This window comes from Nuphar pumila, chromosome 6 (assembly GCF_984573655.1).
Source record: "Nuphar pumila chromosome 6, dmNupPumi1.hap1.1, whole genome shotgun sequence".
NCBI classification, from domain to species: domain Eukaryota; kingdom Viridiplantae; phylum Streptophyta; class Magnoliopsida; order Nymphaeales; family Nymphaeaceae; genus Nuphar; species Nuphar pumila.
In genome coordinates this window covers 93,691,127-93,707,802 of record NC_143254.1, presented here as the reverse complement: position 1 = coordinate 93,707,802, position 16,676 = coordinate 93,691,127, and the positions used below count along the sequence as shown (strand labels likewise).

General features: G+C 38.2%; 1 pseudogene; it reads left to right on the top strand.

Annotated features, from left to right (window-relative positions):
* The first annotated feature begins 1,961 nt into the window (after positions 1 to 1,961).
* LOC149835211 (dihydroneopterin aldolase 2-like) lies at positions 1,962 to 13,113 on the top strand (annotated as a pseudogene).
* Positions 13,114 to 16,676: the final 3,563 nt, after the last annotated feature.

Sequence of the window (16,676 nt, the reverse complement as noted above, 5' to 3'; positions counted from 1 at the left end):
TGCTAATTGATACGCATGTTACTTTCTGAGGCAAAAGGTTATATACTCAACAAGACTTAATATTTGGGTCTAAACGAAATCAAATGCTCACAGATGTTATTTCACCAGTGCAGGAATCCGAGTCTGTTCATGCAATCTCAGCTGCATATTATCTTAAATGATTATGAGATGTGCCAATTTTTCTGTTGCAATCCAATAGAATATTGTAAATTTTGGTTCACATGCATCAATAGTTGAAAAAGTACATTCCTTAATCAGCAGTTGAACTTTGCAAAATTAAGCACAATTGCACAAATATGAATTGAAATGCTTGATCATTGGTGTTTATTATATGTACTGTGAATATGTGCCATAGTGAACACTGCTTTTTGAAGTGCTTGGTCTTTCAATGAATAATACAACATTGATCGTATTTTGTAAGAAACTGCATGTTGCAGCTACAGCAACATACTGGTTTGCACCAGTTTATACAATCCTCTTCTAACTTGAAGAAAACTCCTCTTTGTACCTACTCAAATCCACCTTATGGTTTAAAATGCTCCATCCCACATCATTGCCAACTTCTCACAAAAGGTTGCTTCAGCTTGACACATGCCCAACCAACTTGTATTGCCCAGCTAGGTCTAGAATTTCATAGATCTCCTTTGACTGTGGATGTGACATATCTCCAGCTACAAACTCATAAACTCCACTACTGGCCTCTATGGAACTGCAACCAGGATCTCTTTTAACTCCCTTTTCCCTCATCACCTTTCTCACAGCTGCAACAGCATCCCATCTGCCAATTGCCGCGTATATATTTGATAAGAGGACATAATTGCCTCCTTTTTGAGGCTCCATCTTCAGTAAACGGTCCAGCACACGCATCCCCAACTCCACATTATTATGAATCCAACATGCAAAAAAAAGAGAACCTAACATCACAGCGTCGGGTTCGTAAGGCATGGTCAATACAAACTGCTCAGATTCGCCAAGAAGGCCAGCACGTCTAAGAAGATCAGCCATGCAACTGTAATGCTCAATTTTAGGGGTGATTCCATATTCAGTTCTCATTGAGTTGAAGTATTGATGTCCCTCTGCAACAAGTCCCGCATGAGAACATGCATTTAGAACTCCTAGAAAAGTGACTGCATCAGGTCTGAGTTCCTCATTCAGCATACATTGGAAGAACTCCAAGGCGTCTTGTTCTTCGCCCGTTCAATGCAAAGCCAACTATCATTGCTGTCCATGCTACCACATCCTTGTTCTTCATCGAATGGAAAACAGGCAGCCTCATATCCATGTTCCCGCACTTTGCATACATATCTATCAATGCGGTACCCAAATTGTTACTCATGATAATTCCATGCTTCTCTATGTAATCATGAACCCATCTTCCAAGATCAAGAGCACCAAGATTAGCACAAGCTGATAGGACATTAACCATTGTTACTTCACTTGGGCACAATATTAGCAAGCTGCATCTTGCGGAAGAGCATCAAAGCCCCACTGAACCTGCCAACCTGTGTATATCCATTGATCAAACTACTCCATGAAACCACATCTCTTTCAGGCATCTTATCGAACAATCGTCAAGCCTCCACCATATCCCCCAGCCTACAAAACACACCAATCATCGAATTCCAGGATACCGCATCTCTCGTAGGCATCCCTTCGAACAACCACCGTGCCTTCTCGATTTCCCCCGAATTAGCGTACCCAGAAATCATGGAGTTCCAAGAGACCAAGCTTCTCTCGTCCATGCGGTCAAAACAACTCTGAGCTGAAACCAAGTCTCCATGCTTAAGGTACCCTGCAATCATACTGTTCCAAGACACAACATCTCTCCGAGGCATTTCGTCGAACACCTTGACGGCATCGTGAATTTCTGCACAGCGAATCTCTGCACAGCTACTGTACATATTTAACAGAGTGGTCATCACAGGCAAAACTGATCAAAACCCACATCTCAGAATCACTCCATGAATCTCTTCGCCTTTTTTGATCGCCGACAGCCGCTCGCAGGCACCGAGAATGAAGGGAAAAGTGAAGTTGTTCGGCAGTACGCCTTCATCTCTCATGGTTCTGTACATCTGAATGGCTTCATGGGGACGACGACCACACCTTACAGCTCCTCTGATCATTGTGTTATAAATGAAGAGATTAGGGTACGGGATTCTGTTGAAGAGTCGGCAAGCATAGTCGAAGAAGCCTCCCGATGGGGCAAGAGCAAAGAACGCCACTAGCTCGCTTACTGCATGTGGGTGTTGATCCATTGCGAGTTTTAGCATGTGGGCATGCAGTTGTTTGGCTTCCTTCAGGGAGAGAGATGGTACCATTGAGAAAGAATGGCGTTTCAGCGCGTTTAAAGCTGACATGTTGCAACAACATCTTATTGTTCGATCTTCTCTTCTTTTGCATTCCGAGCTCGAACTTTTGCTTGCAAACGACCTCAACTGTGACATAACTCGAAGAAAAACGCCCGTTTTCGAATGAAGATGGGATCACAGGTAACAACGCTCTCTGAATTCCAACCGAGCGCTGAGAGAGAGAGAATTTTATAAAAAGGCTATAACTTATCAGTTATTTACAAACAGGAGCTAACGTTTCAATTATTACATTTAACCGCTTGCTTTTAAATATTGTATTTCAAAGATACGCTTTCAGTCAATTGACCTTTACTGAGTAAACGAAATGACAAATTCCATGATTCTTCAGAGAGAGAGAGAGAGAGAGAGAGAGAGAGAGAGAGAGAGAGAGAGAGAGAGAGAGAGCAGATGATCCTGTCACCACCACCAGCATTTTAGAGAGAGAGGGCTGCCCCATTGCCTCTTCACAACCATCATTGCCCAAATTTGTGTGTGAGAGAGAAAGAGCTGCCTGATTGCCCCATCACCACCATCATTTGCTCTCATTTTTTAGAGAGAGAGAGAGCACCACCATTTGTGTTCATTTTTCAGAAAGAGGGAGAGAGAGTCCACAAGCATCGTGGTGGGGCAACCTTCCCACTATCAGGTGGTTTTGAAAATGAAGTCACTTTGGCCTTTCTTTTTACTAAGTCAAGGACAACTGGACCAAGCGCATATTTTAAATTTAAGTTTTAAAAGCAGGCGGATAAATGCAATAATTGAAACATTAGGCATCTGTTTGTAAATAGCTGATAAGTTTGGCATTTTTTTGTAAATTATTCAAAAAATGAAAAGTTTCAAATTAGCACGTCAATAATGGGAAATAATCAAGAACGCACCTAAAGATTTCACATTGTTAAAAACGCGACTAACCTTTTCTCTAGTAATAAAAATGAGACTGTTTAGTAGATTACCTTGGCTATATGTTAACCCAACCATGGTTAAGACGCCAAATTGACATGTTTACCCTTGTGATATTCAAAATCTCTCTCTCTTGGTGACCCAGTGTCCTTGGTGCAGAGAGCCATGGCTGTCACCAAGTCTTTCTCTTACTCCACTTTTGATGTCCCTTCGCTGCTATTATGTTTATATGAAAAGAAGAAATGAAAAAAAGTAGGTGAGGTTGAAATTAGAAAAAACTGATGGTGATGGTGGCAATGGTCAACCAGTGAAGGTAACGAAAGAAGAAAAATGGAGAATAATGCGTAGTTGTGGGAATAGAATAATCCATCAACAATGACAAGAAAGAGAACGGCTAGTTGGGGGCAGTAGTGGGACATAGATGAAAGAGGAGGTGACGATGGGGGTGGTGGAGAGCAGATCAGATGATCTCTTAAATCACTTTAAGAAAGTGATTTGACATCTTTACGGTGACAAGCTTATTCTCAGGGGTTGATATTCCATGGTTTTCATGGTGTGCTTGAGGAGGAGAAGCGATTGGGTCAGAAATTCTTGGTTGATGTAGATCTATGTCACATGGGTGAGGGTGCAGGTGAGGGTGCGGGGATGCAACACTTTAAAAAAAACTTGTGCATGAGGGTAAAAATATAAAAAATTATATATATATATATATATATATATATATTATAATTTTATATTTTTCATAGTCTATTTAGTGGGAAAATGCATTAAATTAGGTATCTTTAGTTTTATGGGTTTCTAAAGAAATCCAATTAAAATTAACGGTCCCCAATGCCGATTCTTAATGATATACGATACAGAAGATGTATTGAGAATACATATGTAGAATCTCCAATGCAGATTCACTCCGATAAAAAGACTTGTTTCTTATTCTCATTCATTAAACAAATGAGGAAAAATGAGAAGAGAATGATATACATTGACGAAGGAAATGTAAATCTCTCTCAAACAAACAAACAAGCAAATAAATATATAATATTACTGATAAAATTTGGTTTTCTATTTAAATATGAAAAACAATTAACACAAATAAAAGAATGTGTGAATATATATTAGGTAAAAGGGTGGTAGCATTTGAACTGTTTGTTTTCTTGTGACTATTTTGATACCAAGAAGAAACTTGTTGCAGAAACCAGCTATTTGTTAATCAAGATGGCAACTTCTTATTGAACATTTAGAGACGAGGGGAGATAGAGATTGAGAGACGAGGGAGAGAGAGAGAGAGATTGAAGGAGAGAATGAGAGAGACAAAATGTACCGGTCTTCTGTGGTCGATGGTAGCTCAAGGTCGGCGTCAGCGTCGGGAGAATAGGTTGGGAGGATTAGGGCAATATTTTTTTGCCTTAATCCTCCTCTCCTCAGCCCATTTCATCGGGCGAGTTTTTTTTTTTTTTTAAGTCCAAAAGTTGGACATATATGACCTTGGGTGCGCTGACCGCACCCAAGGTCAGGTTGACCACACTCGGTGCCGCACCTGCACGCGCACCCGCATCGATGTTGGCCGAATCCCTGTGACATAGATGTAGATGCATATTTGGAACTTAAAAAGCTGGTGACAGCGATAACTTGAATGACTGTGAGCTATGCAGAAATTTACAAGTAATGCTAATTATTTAAATGCTTTACATAGTCTTTGAATTTGTTCTGGTTTAACTGTTGTTAACAAAGGTCTCTTCCTGGCCTTCATAGTTTTCCAGAAACCATGTGACCATGTGCCTATAGGCTTTGGGAACTGACGGGGGACTTTACAACTCCACCTAGCATGCTGCAGGGTATGAGTTGACCCCATTCATACCAAATATGGTGATGATCTTTCTTCTTTCAGAAAAATTCCGAGTCACAGAAGTATGTGCTCCACGCACCCTATTTTGTGTGCCCACATATGGGTTTCTAGGTTTCCTTAACGCATTATCTTCTTACCATTTCTTTTTTCTTGCTATGAGAACTACTGTGGACCTTTCCTTAAACACATGGAAAAAAGCCGAAAATATTGAATTGGTATTGATTGTGTGTAAATTTTTCTGGAGATCACTCTTTTCACTTCTCACAATCAGTAACCTCTGAAAGAAGCACATTAAACGTACATCGGGTTGTCTCATTTCTGCTATTAACTATGACCTATTGTATGAGATACAAACCTGATCCTACATGTTGCATGCCTGCTCTACTTGTTATGCAGGGTGAATGTTAGGCTGATCTCCTCCCCATTTCTCTATTGCAGTTCCCAACAAGGTATTACAGGCTAGCGATTGTAGGAATGCTATGTCAGTGGTTTGTATTGAAATTCTTTTTAAATGGGACATTACATAGATTGAAAGTAGTGGCATAATTGATGTTGGATTTTTTTAGAGTCAATCGTATTTTGAAGCACAAGACAGATTTTGTTGACTCTCTTGAACTTTGTTTGGGCCATTGGGTTTTCAAGTTACTTTGTCTCGGTTCCTCAGGTTGACTCCTGATCCTCTTGATTTTGTCTATTGTTGTTGTTGGCAGCTTGATTCCTGATCCTTATGGTTTTGTCTATTGTTATTGTTGGCACCCTGATTCTTGATCTTTTTGGTTTTGTCTTTGTGTTTGGCAGCTTGATCAGAGAGGTAGTTGAAGGACCATCATTTAATCTTTTGGAGTCTGTTGCTAGCCAGATTGTGAAAGGTATTTTTGTTGGAGTCACCCACGTAATGTGTTAGCCACATTAAGGATTCCCGTAAAAGGTGTCACTTACCTGTTACCTAATAAGGATTAATGTTATAAAAGAGGGTGTAGATGAGAGACACGCATGCAGAAAAATAAAAGAAAATCATACATGATTTCTATTGCTGCTATTGAATCTTGCTCACCATTGTTGAAGGTGCCTGCGCTCATTGGAGGGTTGCGATCGGCTGAGGAGTCGAATATCTCAGAACCACCGAATTCAGGTTCACTTATCGGTTGTTTGCAGATCGACATGGTCGTTCTAGGTATGCCATCGCCCTTTTCTTGCACAGGCCCCAACAATGGGTTATGGGCCCACGGTTCCGCTGCGCCTGTGCGTTTATGCTTGTATTTTTCTTGATTACATTTTTTTGACAGAACCACCGTCTTAACGGTGATGCCCCTCTTATAGACCTCAAATGGGTCAGTTTCTTAAAGAAGACACAAACACCATATTCAGGATTCAGATGAGCATCCTCTGTCGGTTTTGGGAAAGTCAGGCGTTGTGCCGACTGTTTCCCGAAACGCCGCAAAAAAAAAACAAAGGTAAGGGTTTTACCTGCACAGGATGCTGACAATCGACAGCAGATCACCGTGGGGCGACATGGTGTCGCCGGTGGACGACGACTGTCGCCATGGGGCAACAGAGTAAAAAAAATTGCATAAAGATCATGTTTACCTGTGGCCATCGGGCTGCAGGGTGATTAGTCGTTGCCGGGGTTGTCGCAGTTCATCGTCGACGTCTTTTGTTGGTCTCCGAACAAGGGTTTTAAAACCCCTCTTTTTTTTCCCATTCTCCATTCCATCTGTCGTCGGGCAGTGGGGCCTTCTTGCCAACGACTATAGGATGCTGTGGGTGCATCGCTGGGAAGAGGCGACCTTCATCGACCGTTTCACCGGTGTTGTGGTCCGTCCGGTGTCACGTGGCATCTAGGGCGGTGAGCGCTTTTTCAGCTTCCCCTCTACCATCAGGCGAGGTGGGAGGAGAGTCGCCGACAGGGCTTCAGTGTGGGTCACCGATAGGCAGCGTGGGCTGCCGCTCCGGCGACGTGGGTCGCTGGTGAAACCGGAGAAAGAGAAACTGTTTCAGTTTCTCAGTATATGAAAACATAAATCGGGTGTTATGTTTTATGTTGGATTGCCAGATCGGGTCCAATTTTATGACCCGATAACAGGCCCGATCCTAACCTATTTTGGGTGGAACAAGTCTTCCAGTATACCGGGTCTGTCCTGACCCATTGGATTAGACCTAGACCCATAATGGTTCTGAGTCTGGGTCTAATTCAGAAAGACCAATTTTGACCCGGATCCATTTTATTATGGGTCATACCCAGATCCGATTTATACCTGGATTCAATTTTTACCGGGTCCAACCTGGATCTAGTTTATACTAGGTCTGACCCAGATCTAGTTTGTATCGGGTTAGACCCGAATCTGGTTTATATCGGGTCAGACCCGAATCCGATTTATACCAGGTCAGACCCGGATCCAGTAAGTATCGGGTCAGACCCAAATTCAGTTAGTACCGGGTTCAGTAAAGGTCCAGACACTATTTGGCATGAACCAGATCAGAGACCGATACAACCCTTTTTGAGACCTGTTCAGAGCCGTTTTTGATCGATTCTTTCTAGTTTCTCACCGTTTTTGAGATATTAAGACCTTGTTTTCATAAATATATGAAGATATAGAGATTTTAACATAGTGTTATAGGGTTTTATGAACTTTTGTTCATACTTGACACCAGTTTATAAGGTTTAAAACCAGTTCAGACCCTTGGATGACCGGTTCGAGTCTATTTTTAGATTAGTTCAGGCTATTTTCAGATCAGTACCTACTTATGGACCCCGAGTTTTATCTATTTGAGCTTGTTTTATCATTTATCATGCATTTTATTTGAGATTATGCATGAATTATATATGACGAAATAAGGATAGTTAGATAACTTAGTGAATTCATGTTACCAAAGTAACTAAATACATGCATGTTGTCAATGGTGTTCTATCATACAATTTTATCCAATATTAATGTTGTACTTAAATTCATGAAACGATGAAGCAACCCAAAGGGAGTTTCATTGTGTTCAGAATCTAAGTAGGGTAGAATAAGGCAAGTGTGTTGAGATACATCATGCATGAGTATCGAAAGGTACCATGTGTTGCTAGTCTAGCTTTACATGAGCCTTAGTTTTACCAATTATGGTTGGTAGGCATAGTGATTACGTGTGTCAGATCTCTTACCAAAGTAGGATTTCAACGACCCCCCCTCACTCACCCGGAAATAAGTATATCAAGGGCCTTTTTATTTATTGCTTTTTCCATCAGGTTTGTCTTGTATATGCTTTCTTTTGATACATGTCTTTTGTCATGCAATTTCTAGTTTTGTGATTCTAGATGGCTCAAGTTCTATTTCTTTTCTTGATGAATCTAATTTTAGTGATTGAAAGAAACTGTCCTTTTTACATTAGGGTATATGGATTTGGATTTGACCATAAGAATTGATGAGCCTACTGTCCTGACAGATCAAAGCACTGCTAAACAAAAGAGTGCTTTTGAAAAGTGAAAGCGCTCGAATAGACTTAGCCTATTGCTTTTGCAATCTAAGGCGACTAAGAATATTCATAGTGCTATCCCGTAATGCAGGACAACGAAGGAATTCCTGAGTGTAATTGAAGCATAATTTATTAGTTCAAATAAGGTCAGGGCCAATACCCTAATGTCGAAACTCATAACTATGAAATATTCTGGAGGGGATAATATTCGTCATCACATTTTGGAAATGAAAAACATAGCGTCTCAACTGAATGACATGAAGCTGACCATTTCTGACTCGTTTCTAATGCATTTGATTCTGACATCCTTACCTTTGGAGTATGGACCTATCAAAATCTCTTACAACACACATAATGATGAATGAATATTCAATGAACTTATGTCCAAGTGTGTTGAGGAATAAGAGAAATTAAAAGGAGAGAATGTGCAAAGTGCACATATGGCTTCTCATGGATCCAAGGTAGGACCAAAGAAGAATGCATGTAAGAAAACTGCTAGGAAGAAGTCAGCATGAGATAAGCCATCTCAGAGTAAGCAACCCGATTCTGCTTCTATAAGTGTTTCTTTTGCAAGAAGAAGGGACGCAGGAAGACATATTGCATAAAGTACAAGAAATTGTTAAAAAAAAAGGTAATTTATCATTTATTTCTCATGAATGTAATTTATTATAAAATTCTAAAAAATAGCTGGTGGATTGACTTTGGTGCTATTGTTCATATTTTCAACTGTCTACAATCATTCCTGAACAGAAGGGAACCAACAAAACATGAGAAGAGCATCTATTCAAGGAACAAGACGCGTTCGTATGTGAAGGGTGTTGGGACCAATAGGATAACTTTAAATACATGCATAGATTTGGATCTTCATGATGTCTTTTATGTTTCATCATATAGTAGAAACTTAATTTCAATTTCAAGATTGGATAAATTTGGATATTGTTTTAAATTTGAAAACTCCAAGTTATTCATATACAGAAATTCTATTGAAATTAGTTCTGCATTAGTTTATGATGGTTTGTACAATTTAAATGTAAAGATCCAAACTCAAGAGTCTTTGACTTCTGAATATATATTGGTTGGAAACAAACATAGCATGATTAATGATAAATCCTATATGCTTTGACATCGAAGGTTGGGTCATATCTCTGAAAAGAGAATAAAGAGACTCATAAATGAAAGAATCTTGAAATCTCTAGATTTTGTCAATAATGACCTGTGTGTTGATTGCATAAAGGCTAAGCAAACAAACACATATAAAGAGGGTGCCAAATGTAGTAGTGAGATATTGAAAATAGTTCATACGAATATATGTGGACCATTTACTCCCTGTTATAACAGGCGAAAAATATTTTGTCACCTTCATTAATGACTATTCTTGATATATGTATCTCTACTTTATTTATAAAAAATCTGATATTTTTTAAATGTTTAAAGAATTTAAGAAAGAAGTAGAGAAACAAATTGATAAAGTTATTAAAATAGTTAGGTCTGATAGATGTGACAAATATTATGGTAGGTTTACTAAGATGAGGCAAAGGGAAGGACCATTAACGTAATTTCTCAAAAAGAAAGGCATTGTGCCTCAGTATGCCATGTCTGGTAGTGCCTACCAGATTGGTGTATCTGAAAAGAGAAATTGCACGCTTAAAGAAATGGTCAGGGCCATGTTGAATTATTCAACACTTCCCATAAAGTTGTGGGGTGAAGTCTTAAGGACTGCTGTGCATATTTTGAATAAGGTTTCTACAAAATATGTGCCTAAAACTCCCTATGAGTTGTGGACATATAGAAAATCATTAGTCTTATATGCATATATGGGGATGTCTTGCAGAGTCTAAGTTGTATAACCCCCACATTAAAGCCTTTGATCCAAGAACAACAAGTGGATATTTCATTGGTTATCCAGAAAGATTAAAATGATATAGGTTTTACTACCCATCTCATTCACCACAGATTATTGAAACAGATAAGGCAAAATTCCTTGAAGATGGTTCAATAGGATTAAGTGCACTTCAAAACCTTGGTTTTGAAAAATTATAGAATTCAGTCTCACCACCTGTTAATGAAAACACCGAAAGATACCATATTGTTATCCCTAATGATGATGTGGTTAATCACTCGGTTGTTGATGCACAAATCCAAAATGAACCTATTGTGGATAATGCAGAAGAGTACAAACAGGATGAACAAGTTTAATCTGAACCTATAGAACGACCTGTTTGGAGATCCACAAGAATTAAGAAATCTGCCATGCATCCTGACTATGTGGTGTACCTTCAGGAGCCTAATGACTTCATAAATATAGATGATGACCCGTTGACTTTTATGGAAGCTATTGAAAGCAAACAATCTTTGCACTGGATAAAAGCCATGAAAAAAGAGTTGGACTCTATGACTAAGAATCAAGTGTGGGATCTTGTCGAGTTACCTAAAGGAGTAAAACTCATAGGGTGTAAATGGGTCTTCAAGACCAAAAGAGACTCTAAAGGTGACATAGAGAGACATAAGGCAAAATTGGTTGCTAAAGGGTTCACCCAGATGAAGGGCATTGAGTAGAATGAGACATTCTCTCCTATCTCAACTAAGGAGTCAATAAGGATAATTTTGGCCCTCGTAGCTTATTATGACTTAGAATTACATCAGATGGATGTGAAAACAATATCCCTTAATGGGGATCTGAATGAAGAAGTATTCATAGAACAACCTCTTGGTTTCTCTAAAGATGATCGCTTGGTTTGCGAGCTTAATAAATCAATATATGAACTTAAACAGGCCTCCCAATAGTGGTATATTAAATTTTCTCAAGTCATCGTGACTTTTGAATTTACAAAAACATTATTGATCAATGTATATACCTTAAGGAAAGTGAGAGTAAGTTCATTATATTGATGTTGTATGTAGATGATATTTTGCTTGCAGCCAACAATATAAAGTTACTTGCAGAGAAAAAACAGTTTCTTGCGTCACATTTTGATATAAAAGATATGTGTGAGACTGCTTATGTACTTAGCATTGAGATCCACCGAGACAGAGCAAAAAGCTTTCTAGGCCTCTCTCAAAGATCCTACATAAATAAGGTATTAAAGCGATATGGGATGAAGAATTGTTCTCCTAGTATAACACCATATCAAAAAGTGACAAATTGAGCCTAAAAGATTGTTCATAAAATGCTATTGACAAAGCACAAATGAGTGTTTATCTATATGCATCAGTTGTTGGCAGCTTGCAATATGCGCAAACTTGTTCACGTCCAGATATCTCTTTCACAGTAGGGGTGCTTGATAGATTTTAGTCTAACCCATGCATATCTCATTGGAAGGCTGTTAAGAAAGTCTTGCGGTATTTGCAAGGGACAAAAGACTATATGTTGATGTATCATAAGGTTAATCATCTCGAGGTCATTAGCTACTCAGATGCGGACTTAGGAGGATACCTTGATAGTAGAAAGTCTACTACTAGGTATGTCTTCTTACTCGCTGGGAGAGCGATCTCTTGGAAGAGTGGGAAGCAGATGACCACTGCTGCTCATACCATGAAAGCAGAGTTTATAGCATTATACAAGACTACTTTGTAGGCTATATGGTTGAAGAACTTTATATCACAGTTAAAGGTGGTTGATTCCATTAAGAAGCCACTGAAGGTCTACTGTGATAATAAAGCTATGGTGTCCTTTTTGAATAACAATAAAAGTACTACGTCATGTAAGCATATGAAATTAAAGTACTTTGTTGTTAAAGAAAGAACAAAGAATCATCTAGTGCATGTTATTAATATTGGTACCAAAGAGATGATTGTTGATTCTCTTACTAAAGGGCTAACACCAAGATTGTATTCCGAACATATATTGAGGATGAGCTTGTTAAACTCTTTTTGACATATAAATATAAATAAAGTGATCACATATAGTATTTTATGATTCTCATTATGGTTGTTTATTGTTAATCTTATAAGGATTAGAGATTTAACTAAGGATCTGTAGAATAGATTTTAAAGGTCAATCTATTCATCAAGCAATTCTCATAAGGTATTCAGTCGAGGGTTTATCGCTGAGACAAGTGGGAGAATGTTGGAGTCACCCATGTAATATAGACGTTATCCACATTAAGGACTCTCATAAAGGTGTCACTATCGAATAAGCCCCATGATTTTGGAAGGGAAAAATTAAGTAACTGTTATCTAATAAGGATTAAAGCTATAAAAGGGGGTGTTGATGAGAGACCCCCATGCAAAAAAATAAAGGGAAATCATATGTGATTTTCATTGCTGGGATTTGATCCTGCTCACCCTCGCTGAAGGTGCCTACGCTCATTGGAGGGTTGCGATCGGCTGAGGAGTCGAATATCTCACAGCCACCTGATTCAGGTTCACTTACCAGCTATTTATAAATTGACATGGTCGCTCAAAGTATGCCATCACCCTTCTCTTGCGCAGGCCCCAACATTTTTTGCATCCCTCACACAAATTTATGTCGTTGGTGTGAAAGTTGGAAAACCTCATGTGGCTGTACAAGGCCCCATCGACTACTTAGGTGTTGAGATTTATCGAAGCAAAAAGAATGTGAAGTAATTCATGTTTTTTTTAATTAGTAGTGTCTACGTCTCTTGATATTTGTATTTTTTAAATTCAACGACATTCACCATGACATCGTGGTCAATAATATGAAAATATATATCTGCATCATAATTCTCATAAATAGAGTTGCTACCAATTCCTCAAACTTATTTTTTCTCAAGGCCTGAATACAATTTTGAGTTTCTTTTCCTTTTGGGCTTTAGAAGTGCGGGCAATTTCCATCAGGGCTTGAATAATTCATGTAACATTTTAGTCATTTCAGAGGTGAGGTACAAAATGGTAATGCCTGATTTTTCTTTCTGCTGGTTTCATGTTCTGTGCTTTCTTCTCCTTTCATTATTTGTAATTTAATTGTTGCCCTTTCCAAATGCATCTTCATGAAGAATGGTTTGGTGAAGATTCCTTTTTGTAGTAAAATTAAGTAGATAGTTAACTTACACCATATATCCTATCCTATCTGGCTCTGCAGTCTACAAAATAACTATACTTTTGTCTTCCATACTCAGTCTGAGGCTGTAATCTCGTAATGACTTGGTCCAACTGACACACTTCTGTTTTGGCTATAAGGCAACAGATCCCAAATACCATGGAGAAACTACTTTTTGAGCTGTTCATTTTAAAAACCTTAGATGTCGTGCATCCAGGGCATTAGTGGCTCTGAAAAAAACATGTAGGACCCATCTAGAAGGCATAGAATCCATGCATGGTATTTGGGGTGCCATTCATCACACAGATGAAAGGTTTGTCAGTGTTTGCTCTGACCTGACACACTCCTGCTTAGGGGCGCGAATCATTGTGGGCTTCTTGTAATCATAATGAAACATCAATTATTACCAATGGGGGCTATGCTTGTCTGGCATGAGCAGTTAGTGCACTTCACCTTGTGTTGGGACGTTGCAAGTTTGAATCCCATTGGTATATGGTTGTATAACTGGTAGGGGTCTGCCTTACCCCAACTTTCTCTATAAAAAAAAAAGATTCTATGCAATTATTGCTACTAGTTGGGGCCAATACTTTATGTTGACTACACGTACTTTTTAGCAGTTGCAAATATTTTTGTAGCATGGTTGTAAGGGCTGCAGACCAATCAAATTCTAAAATATGTATTTGATCCCTAAACAATATAATAACCAACGAATCTCATAATTATCACAAAAATAAGAAACAATTCAGGACAATTTCAATTGGTGAGATACTGAAGTTGAGCCACTTGCATCCCTAGTTACATACATACATATTTTAAAAAAAATCAAATTTCTCCAAGAGGGTCACTGCTCGGCTTGTTGTGCATTGAACGCTTGATCTAAGGATGTATTCATGTAGAGCCTTGCTAAATCCAGAACATTTCATGCCCAGATATTCGTATCTTTGTGAGATCGGTCAGCTTAATTGCTTTTTATTGAACTCTGGATTTGAAGATATAAATCATAAAGAGCCTTGCTAAATCCAAAACTTACCTTATCCTGATCCGAGCAATGCAGGTCCAATCCATTTTCAACCTCTGGTTCAATTTTTTTATGCCTTTTCTTTGCTCCCTTCTCTCTCTCATTTCAATATTTTCTCTCCCACATAAATTCGGTAATATCTCAAAGACTATTCAGCCTATCATTAATCCTTGATCACTGCACTTGTCTGTCCAAATTCTGTGAGAACATTGCCAGGCACAAAAGATGCGGTGGACACGACTTGACATGTGATTTGAGCTCGATACACCATTTAGATTTTTTTTTGAAATATAGGATACAGTGATACATGTTTTAAATGTTTTAATCTGAAAAAAGTTATTTTTTGGTATGTAAATATATACTCATTTGTTTTTATTGAAATATTAGTGTTTAACAAATTAATTAAAATAATGTACATACATGTTAAAGTCATGTCCTCACTCGACACACCATATAAACGGCGTGTCCCTGTGACATAGATAGACATAGTCCCAAAATTAAATAAATAAATTGTATTTTATTACTAATAAAACAAGAACTTAAAGGTTGTGTTTGAATGCATCGGCTCTTGGGATTTGAAATCCTCAGATTTGATAACCAAGGATCTCTAACCCAACCATACAGAAGGGCTCCACACACCTCGCTAGGTGGGTCAGCTTAAGGCTTTCAAGTTGAAAGAGGTGGATCAACTTAAGGCTTTCAATTTTTTGTCACTAACTGCTGAGAATTTTGTTTATTAACCAAACCGTTGTACCAAAGCTTCTACCCAATATATTACAGGGACCTTAGAGTAAAAAATCATTAATATTCCCAACTCTACTATGGTCCTATGTCTTCTCTCGGCTAGCCCATTTTGCTCAGTGGTCTTAGTGCATGAAATATTATGCTTGATTTCATTCTGTTTTAGAAATAATTTTAGTCGGTTGTTAACATATTCTCTGCCACCATCTGATTGAATAACCTTTATTTTCTTTCCAATTTGCGTTTTAATAAAATTTTGAAAAATCTCAAAACATTCCACCAACTCTGATTTTTGCTTCAAAGGTAGAACTAAGTATAATGAGAGTGATCATCCACAAAAAAAATGCACAATAGTAAAACCCTTGATTAGAAATTATAGGAGACGTTTCCCATAAATCTAAATGAACCTTATCAAAAGGCTTATTATATAAAAAACCAGAATCATAAAATGGCAATCGACACGACTTGGCCATTGCACAACTGGTGTAAGTTTTATTCAACTTATGCAAAAAAACTATTAATTATCATTTTATTCTTCTTCAAGAAATTCATGACCTCCATTTGTAGGTGCTCGAGCCTTTGATGCCAAATGTTGTCATGCACTACTCAATAACGAGTAGCAAAGTGAGTTTCATTCTTTCTTGGCTTAAGAATATAGAGAACTCCACTTCTATGCTCCCACTGTCCTGTGCTTTAAGACAAACCCATCAGAGTAAAATTCGACAGCCAGTGGCTGTTCCAAAGTCAATTGGCTAACATAAATTAAATTTAATATTATTTTTGGAGTGAGCAAAACATTGTCAAGACATGACTTGTTATTTTTAGTTTATAAATCCAAACAAGTTGTTCCAATATAAGATATGTCTATCTTATCTCCATTACCTACCATAATCTTCCCCGGTGCTTCATACTTAACTAAGTTGCAAAGTTTACCTGAATCAAAAGACATATGAGATGATGCACTAGTGTCAGCGAACCAGGCATGATCCTAGTTGTTCAAAATTGTCATAACAGACAGGTATTACTACATGTATTTCATTTGATATGTTGGATTTAAACGATGCCAACATTTGAGTCATGTGGTTTGGCTTGAAGCAGATCTGACATATAGCGCATTTTTCCTTTGATTGAGGTCCATCAGTTTTTGTGCTTGATGTCCGATTTTGAGTTTGGCCTCCTTGCTATTGTTGATTATTAATTTGTTCACCTATTCTATTTCAACCTTGATCATTGTCACAACTTGATCTATTGACTGACTGTTTGAAGGATCCTCTCTCTCTTGATGTGAAATTTCTAGGTCATTTGTTTGATCTTCTACCTTGCATATTGACAAAAGTTAAATTTAAATGGCAAATCATTGTCAGCCAAAAA